The 8,679-nt window shown below is 38.5% G+C and overlaps 1 long non-coding RNA gene across 2 annotated transcripts; it reads right to left on the bottom strand.

Moving 5' to 3' along the window:
• Positions 1–286: 286 nt before the first annotated feature.
• On the bottom strand, positions 287–8,377 carry LOC128929998 (uncharacterized). Of its 2 annotated transcripts, XR_008477446.2 has the most exons (3): positions 7,895–8,377; positions 2,556–2,703; positions 287–1,648 (listed from the first exon to the last, which is right to left on the bottom strand). It is a non-coding gene; the product is annotated as an uncharacterized LOC128929998 (long non-coding RNA). The 2 variants fall into 2 exon arrangements; XR_008477444.2 differs by lacking the exon at positions 2,556–2,703.
• Positions 8,378–8,679: the final 302 nt, after the last annotated feature.

Genomic DNA, 8,679 nt, shown 5'->3' with positions numbered 1-8,679 from the left:
TAAGCAGTCTAATTGAAATCATTCCAGAAACACAAAAATTACTTACCACAATAGCATTTTAATTTGGTATTTTTAATTTCCTTATAAAAGTCACTTCTTTTTAAGTAGAATACTGTTTTAATTTCCAGATCCCTAAACTTATAATTCCCATTGTCAGAAATGAATTTTCTACTTATTAAATAACGATAACAGCAACACAACAACTAACACACAGTGTAGATACAGAATTTGTGGAGCCTTGAAACTTTTCTGATTTTAGGAATTCTCTTCAAGGAAAAGAACACAAAACGGGAAGAAGTATTTATTCAATATGAGAAAATGAATACAAATTGCAATTTGTGAAAAGCTAACAGACAAAAACAACCACTGAATCTGGAAAAGCATCACAATATTTTTATTAACTGCTGCTTGACCTTTGTTTTCCCCTGATATTTTGGCTCAATCTTCCTTTATAACCTTTCCCTATGATCAGGATTCATTTTTTATTATCGCTAGTTGGGAACATTTTTCTTTCACCCTCACCCCTCTTAAAGGGTAATTTTAGAATTGCCCATTTAAGAGAAAATCGAAACGGGTTTTTCATGAACTGTTTTGTGAACAACTGTTTTCATGTGCATTGCAGGTTGTGCAGTTCCTTCCCAGAATTCCAATTGATCCTGTTTTGCAAGATCGCCATAAAAATTATTTATTTTAATGTCGGAAACATACTTTATACACCTATTTCAAAATAGATTTCTAAGAGGAGTGACCTTCTGTGTCATGAGGTTTTGTTGGGAAACAAATGGGCCATACATTTTTACATTGCTGAGGATGGGAAGAGTCTTCTTCAGGCTACCTTCTGGCCCTGTTGATTCCAAGTCTTGCTGCCCCTTGCTGTTCCCACACGTTTGGTGAGAGGGGCTGCTGGGTGTGTTTTATTTCACAGTGCTTCCTCTGTGCCAGGACCTGCGTGTCACTCCGCAAAGTGAGTTGGAGCAAGAAGTATGGGCATGTTTTTGGAAGCCCTGGACACACTGGGACGGCTAGCAGTAAATTCATAATACTCAAAGTGACTGCAAATCATGTGAATATATTCCACTAAATCCAAACTAAGTGTGTCCCCAGTCACCCTCTTCTTTATTGGATTTCAGTAAGGCGTATGGGCATGGCAACAGCAGCAAGCAAGAGGGGAAACATGTCAGCACGTGGGAGTGGTCAGATGAGAGGAGGCAGAAGAGGTTGGCAAGAGCGGTTAAAATACCATACCCTTACACATTTTATCAAAAAACCTTTGGCTGTAACACACTGTCCCAGTCACTTTCTGGAATTTTCTTTTCTTTTCTTTTCTTTTTTTTTTTTTTTTGAGACAGAGTCTCACTCTGTGGCCCAGGCTGAAGTGCAGTGGCATGATCTTGGCTCACTGTTCCCTCCATCTCCCAGGTTCAAGCGATTCTCCTGCCTCAGCCTCTTGAGTATCTGGAATTACAGGCGCAGGCCACCACGCCCGGCTGGTCTTGAACTCCTGATCTCAGGTGATCTCCCCTCCTCGGCCTCCCATAGTTCAGGGATTACAGGCGTGAGCCACTGCACCTAGCTTCTTCCTGAACTTTGAAAGAAGCCTGTGCAAATAAGGGACATGGACTTGGCTCAGTACCTTCATGGCAATGCACTGGAATTAAAACAAAGTAGTTCATAGTTAAAAGTAGTACTAAGACTATACTTTTTCTTTTTCCGTTGTGCTGTGCCTCCTCATTTTCAGTCTCCTTTATTTTGCACTTTCAGTAAGAGTTAAGCACATACACTATAAGAATTTAACCAAAAGGAATAGAATGTGAACTGTTTTTGTAGGTAGCAATTTCCAGCCTTCAAATGACTCTTTTCAAATTCTGGAATCCTCATATTACATTGACAGCGTCATATGTAGGGCTTTGTTACTAGTGGCTATGCCTATGGTACATTTGAAAGGCACCACCTTAAGCTAATGTCATTAGTAGATTGTAGATGGCTTAAAAGAACACCTGAGTATGTTGGGAAAAGGCATAGAGGCGCCATTGTGTTGTCTCTTTGAATTAATACTCTGCTATGACTCTTGTGGTTATTATTGTGAAGATAAGCAATGAAAATTCACTCTTGTAATTTTTCTAGAATTGTAAATGTCCAACATTATTGCAAATATGCATCAGTTTTCAGTGGGTATAATTCTACTCCATTTGACTACAATGACCATGGAGATGCTGTGTAGCAATGCACACTTTCAGCGGCCTGCTCTAAGCTTTTGAATAAGATCATGTTTAAACACCTTGGCATGAAGTGATTCTCGATAGCTGTGGCAACTTGACCTGCTTAAAAAGAATGTAGAAAACATATATATCTAATTTCAAAACGAAGTTTAGCATCATTCCAGTTTTGTAATGGTGTTTTGTTTCCTTCTAGATTGTATAATCTTACAGATCCGTTAAGCCTTTGGAACCTGTTTTTCTCTTTTATCAAAAACAACAATTTTGCAAAAGCTGCTTGTTTGGGGCTACATCTAAAGAAGTATTTTCTATGTTGGGCCCATGGGAATTCAATTATACCTTCCAAATAATGGATGTCTATTTTATTCAAGGTTGTGTTCTCCACTGTGAGAAATTAGATTATGATTTTCGATTCTCATTATCTTGTAACCAATGGAAGATAGATAACGGCACAAATGAGAACTTGCTTTCTCCAGAGGAGTTCATGCTGTTAAAAAATAAAAAAAGAAAAAAAATGCCAAAATGCTTTTGATAATATGCAGTGTAAGTCCTCTCTCTCTATGTAATCTCTCATTCTCTTACACAAACACACACAAACACACAAGCATTCACATATAAAATCACTATCATTAAAGCAATGCTTACTTAGCTTTATTGTTATTTATCCTTAGTTTCATTATTTAATAGTTAGTGAAAGTAAAAGCCAATGCAAGGTGGCAGAAGAATAATCAGAAGTGCAGTATTAGAAAAAGTAATCCCACTTATTGACTGCATTTGCTTTTATTTTATACCCGAACACTCCTAAAAAAAAGTATTGCAGAAGAGAAAGTGACTGTGTGAGTCAGGTTCTCCAGACGGAGAGAAGTAATAGAAAATATGTACATATGAAAGGGAGTTTGTTAAGGAGGTTGACTCACAGGATCACAAGGTGAAGTCCCTCAATAGGCCATCTGCAAGCTGAGGAGCAAGGAGCCAGTAGTGGCTCAGTCCAAGTCTCAAAACCTCAAATGTAGGGAAGCTGACCATGCAGCCTTCAGTCCATGTCTGGAGGCCCTAGAGCCCTTGGCAAACCACTGGTGTAAGTCTAAGAGTCCACAAGCCGAAGAACTTAGAGTCTGATATTTGACGGCAGGAGGCATCCAGCACAGTAGAAAGATGAAGGCAGAATGACTCAGCAAGGCTGCTCATTTTACCTCCCTGACTGCCTGCTTACACTAGCCATGCTGGCGGCTTATTGGATGGTGCCCATGGAGATTGAGGGTGTCTGCCTCTCTCAGTCCACTGACTCAAATGTTAATCTTCTCTAACAACACCCTCACAGGTACACCCAGAAACAATACTTTGCATCATTTAATTCAATCAAGTTGACACTTAATATTAACCATCAAAAGTTCACCCCTTATCAACTTGAACCCATAAACATCTGAAATCACACATAATCCCTAAGTGAGGACGATAATAAGGTCATAATTATGCCTGACATAATACAGTTACCTTTCCTACAACTGGAAGCTCACTAATCCTTAACCTAAATGCTATTACATAAAGTCAACAACACTTAAATGCTGATATGAAGTCAATAAATCTTATGTCAAATGATAAAGGAAAAAGAAAGGAAATACAATAACGCTATTTTCTTGGTACAAGTGTATACATGCATGAAGATATTGTAAAATAAAATAATATTTTTAGGTAATATTTATGACAATTACAGTTCTCCTTTCTGTAACTGGTTGCGTGGTCGTAGCCAGTATGGATGACTACCGTCTTCTACTACCCATTCTGTATTACCTTTGCTTTTAGCAAGCACCTCAGTAGGTCGTGGTTTTTTACCTGGTAGAGTGACCCCCCAGTCCTTCATCCTGAAGCATCTGGTCTATTTGTAATCCTCCCTGGACAGGGTTGCTGTAGTTTCCCATTGATCTTAATCATAGGGCATGGTAATACTACTAAGAGATACCCTAAGACATCTCATGTATTCCACACATACTCTGCCTTACCTCCATGGAGTAGTAGACTGATTTCATCTTCATAGTCCTAGTGAATCACACCAGCCAACAGTGTAACTCCTTCTTACCCTGTTGACTTAGATATAGGAGGAGCCCAAAGTTTCCCAGTGGCAATCTTAACTTCCAGTTAAACGGAAACATTGTTGCATCTCCTGGTGGCAGCATTCCTCCCTTTGGAGCTAAGACCACTATGCCAGCAGAATGTGATGTCACAGGAACAGGAAGCAAAAACATCACTAGTGGGTCACTATGGGCGATGGTTAGTGGCGCCACTTGCACTTCTATCCTTCATTCCTGGACCCGTGAATCCTGGCTGTGGGAGAACTAATACTATATATTGGGCGATGATTCAGGGCATACACAGATTTCTGGAGAACTTTGCCTATCCACATATCTCTTTCCCAAATTTCTTTGTCACCAATTTTTAAATCATGCTTCTTCTAGGTCCCTGACCATCTAGCCAAACCATTGGCTACAGCCCATGAATCAGTATATAGTCACACATCTGGCCATTTCTCCTTTCAAGCAAAGTGTACAACCAGGTGCACAGCTTGAAGTTCTGCCCACTGGAAAGATTTCCCTTCACCACTGTACTTCAGGTATGTCCTAGAAAGGGGCTGTAATGCTGCAGCTGTGCACTTCCGGGTGGTGCCTGCATATTGTGCAGATCTCTGTGTACACCAGGCCCTAGTCTTCTCTTCCTCTGTCAGTTGATCATAGGAAGCCCTCCATGAGGTCATGGACACAGGCTTGGGGAGAGAGGGCAGGGTGTGTGGGGGCCACGGGCATTTGAATCTCTTCCTCCCGTAACTTAATTGTGCCTTCAGGACCAGCTCGAGCCCCATCACATATATACCACTTCCATTTGAGGATGGAATGCTGTGGTGAATGTTCAACTTGATGGCTTGGTTGGTAGAGAAAGGACCCAGTTCCTGATAGGCAATTCGGGTTGCATGGTGACTTATTGACTCATAGTCCAATGTTCAATTTCTACCAAGGCCCAATAATAGGCCAATGGCTGTCTCTCAGAAAGAGAGTAGTTATCTGCAGAAATGGCAAGACCTTACTTTACATTCCTAGAGACCTCCACTGTGATTTATCTATGAGGGCCTGCGAAAGGCTCCAAAGAGCACCCCTATCTGCCATTGACACCTCAAGCACCATTGGATCTGCTGGGTCATATGGCCCAAGTGGCAGAGCAGCTTGCCCAGCAGCCTGGACCTGTTGCAGAGCCTTCTCCTGTTCTGGACCCCACGCAAAACTGGCAGCCTTTTGGGTCACTAGATAAATGGGACCAAGTAACATATCACAATTATGAAATATGATTATGACCAATGAGAAAAACTAGCAAGATAGATGGGTAAAAAAATAAATGTAAAGATTAATTGTACAATTTTAGAAATAATGAACTAAGAATATAATGGAAATAATTTTATATGCAATAGGACAGAAATATAATAAAAATAAGTCTAATACATATGGGTAAAACCTATATGACACCTAAGATATATTTGAATAGTTAAAGAAATAAACAGAAGCTTGTTTTAGAAAAGAAAATCCAAAATTGTGTTATCAATTCTCATCAGTTGATCTCTATCTTCCAGAGATCATTTGTAAAAATTAAATACTAAAATAATCACAAAATCATGAGAAAGAGTAGTGAAGTGTGAAATTAGTAGTTATAAAATTAGAACATGAAACTATAGTGATTATAACTCTTTGATACTAAAAAAGAAATACATTTACTGTGTAATAGATCGAGAAGTTAATAATAGATCAATAGACATAATTTCATCTATAAAATATAGTCATGTTATTATCAGGGTAAATTTTTTTATCCACATCTTATTACAAAATAAATATTAAAAAATGAAATCATAGGCTGGGTGCTGTGGCTCACGTCTATAATCTCAGCACTTTGGGAAGCCAAGACGGGTGGATCACCTGAGGTCGGGAGTTCAAGACCAGCCTGACCAACATGGAGAAACCCCATATCTACTAAAAATACAAAATTAACAGAGTGTGGTGGCACATGCCTATAATCCCAGCTACTTGAGAGGCTGAGGCAGGAGAATTGCATGAACCTGGGAGGCAGACGTTGCAGTGAGCCGAGACCTTGCCATTGCACTCCAGCCTGGGCAACAAGAGCAAAACTCTTCCTCAAATAAAAAAATAAAATAAAATTCTAAAGGTACCTGAAGAAAAATGGATGTTTCAAAGTCTGGAAAGCTTTTTTTTTTTTTTTTTTTTTTAGCAGAACCATAAGTCTAGAAATCACAAACAAACAACAAAAATGTTAGTGATTTTGAAAACCTACATACTAGCATAAAACAAAACATAACTTAAAGCAACATTGAAGATTATTGGAGAAAAGTTGCTATTTCAATAGTTTATCAATAAAGTACTGCAATTATCATCACCTCATCTGCACCTGATGAATAAAAATAAATTATTTCAAAGTTTATAAAAGTGCAACAATTATTTACAAGACAGGGTAATCACACAATAAAAGTTTTTATTCCTGAGACTTAAGTTGGGTAGGTTTACATTTTCATCAAGGAAAACAGAAGTATGATGTTAAATTCAAGTTCTATTCACTGTACCTTGGGAGATTCCCTCCACTATTGGTAAAAAGTTTTATTATCTAAAATCACACACATTACATGTACTTGTACAATGGCTATTTTGCCAAAGATGGATTCCCTAAAATTCTAAATTTATTTTCTCCATCTTCAGATTGTTCAAAACATTGCAACAAAAATTACAGAAAAAGGTAGTTGAGAGTAATTGGACAGTGAAAGAGAGGATCAAACCCTGTCCCAGATCAAATGACATTAAGGAATAAAAAAAGTTCTATAATCTCTCATAAATCACCAAAAAAATGGGCTATTGTGACAAAAATTTTTTGTAATGAAACCCTTAACATCATCCTAGTATCTTCACCAGGATCAGTATATTTCTCCACCATGCCAAAGAACACCTATAATAGTTGAGGACATAATAACATTTTTCCAAAAAGTGATTCTATTGTCGTAAATCATCTGGCCAGGTTACTTCATAACTACTTCTTCAACTGAGTTTCAATATTGGCATATAGACTTTTGGTTTTCTCATTTATCTTTCTTTCATCCATAAGACACGTAATTTATAATTAGACAAAATGTGTCTCTATTAAGTTGAAGTAACGCCTTCATTGCTTCATCACTCTTCACAAAGGCAAAGGAGACAATGAACTGCCAACGACCTCCTCCATAAACCCTCATTTATATTCCTAATTCTTCCTTGCTGTTGGGCCTGATTTACTTTCAACATCTTTTAGGTAAACCAAACTGATACATGGTCAATCTAAATGAGAGAAAAATGTTCTGTAACAATCAGGAAGATAAATCAAAACCTTGTAAGTTTTCCTTACAAATTGGAGCAATATTATGGTTTCAACAGTTTATCAAAGTTAAGAGCAGTGATTCTTGTTCTTAGCTGTCCATTACAAACACCAGGTGAGGGGAGTGGGTAATTTACACCTTGAATCTTAGGCTTTCCATTAGTCCATTCTCACACTGCCATAAAGAACTACCTGAGACTGGATAATTTATAAAGAAAAGAGGTTTAATGGACTCACAGTTCCACAGGCTGTGGGGGGCATGGTTGGGGAGGGCTCAGCAAACTTACCATCATTGCAGAAGGTGAAGGAGAAGCAGGCACAATCTTCACATGGTGGAGCAGGAAGAAGAGAGAGTGAGCAAAAGGGGAAGTGCCACCCACTTTTAAACCATTAGATTTCCTGAGAACGCTCTCATTATCATGAGAACAGCAAGAGGAAAATCCATCCTCAGGATCCCATCACCTCCAACCAGGTTCCTCCCTTAACACTGGGAATTACAATTCAACATGAGATCTGGGTGGAGACACAGAGACAAACTATATCAGGCTCCACTAAGAATAAATTAATCAAAATCCCCAGTACTTGGACTCAGGCTTGGGTGTTGTTGTTTTTTTTTTAAACAAACAACAACGAAAAACCCCCAAAAACACCATTCCAGATGATTTTAATGTGTAGCCATGGCTGAGAACCGATGAATTAGATAATCATTTTATAGTACATTGCTTAATTAAGATAATTATGCCCATAGAGCATAAGCTATATCTGCTCCACACTTTCCATATCTAACTTTTATACCACCATTCTTCCCTCTTCTTAATAAACACATCGTCATTATAAACCATCACTGCTTTGTCTGTATCTTTAACAATAGGGAAGGGCGTGAAGGAATGTGAAGAATTTTAATCCACTTTTTATATCTCTAGGGATAACAAACTTATAGGCCTATGATTCCTCCCATTTCACACATCCCACCTGCAGCTGACAAAAAAACCCTATCACTTAATATTACCTGTGTAGGTGGTATTGGCTTCTTAAATGATCAGCCTCAGTTCTCCCTGAGGCCCCTTTAAGA

Source organism: Callithrix jacchus, chromosome 2, assembly GCF_049354715.1.
Source record: "Callithrix jacchus isolate 240 chromosome 2, calJac240_pri, whole genome shotgun sequence".
Taxonomy (NCBI): Eukaryota; Metazoa; Chordata; class Mammalia; order Primates; family Cebidae; genus Callithrix; species Callithrix jacchus.
Note: the sequence above shows the minus strand (reverse complement) of the source record. Positions and strands in the feature narration are given on the sequence as shown.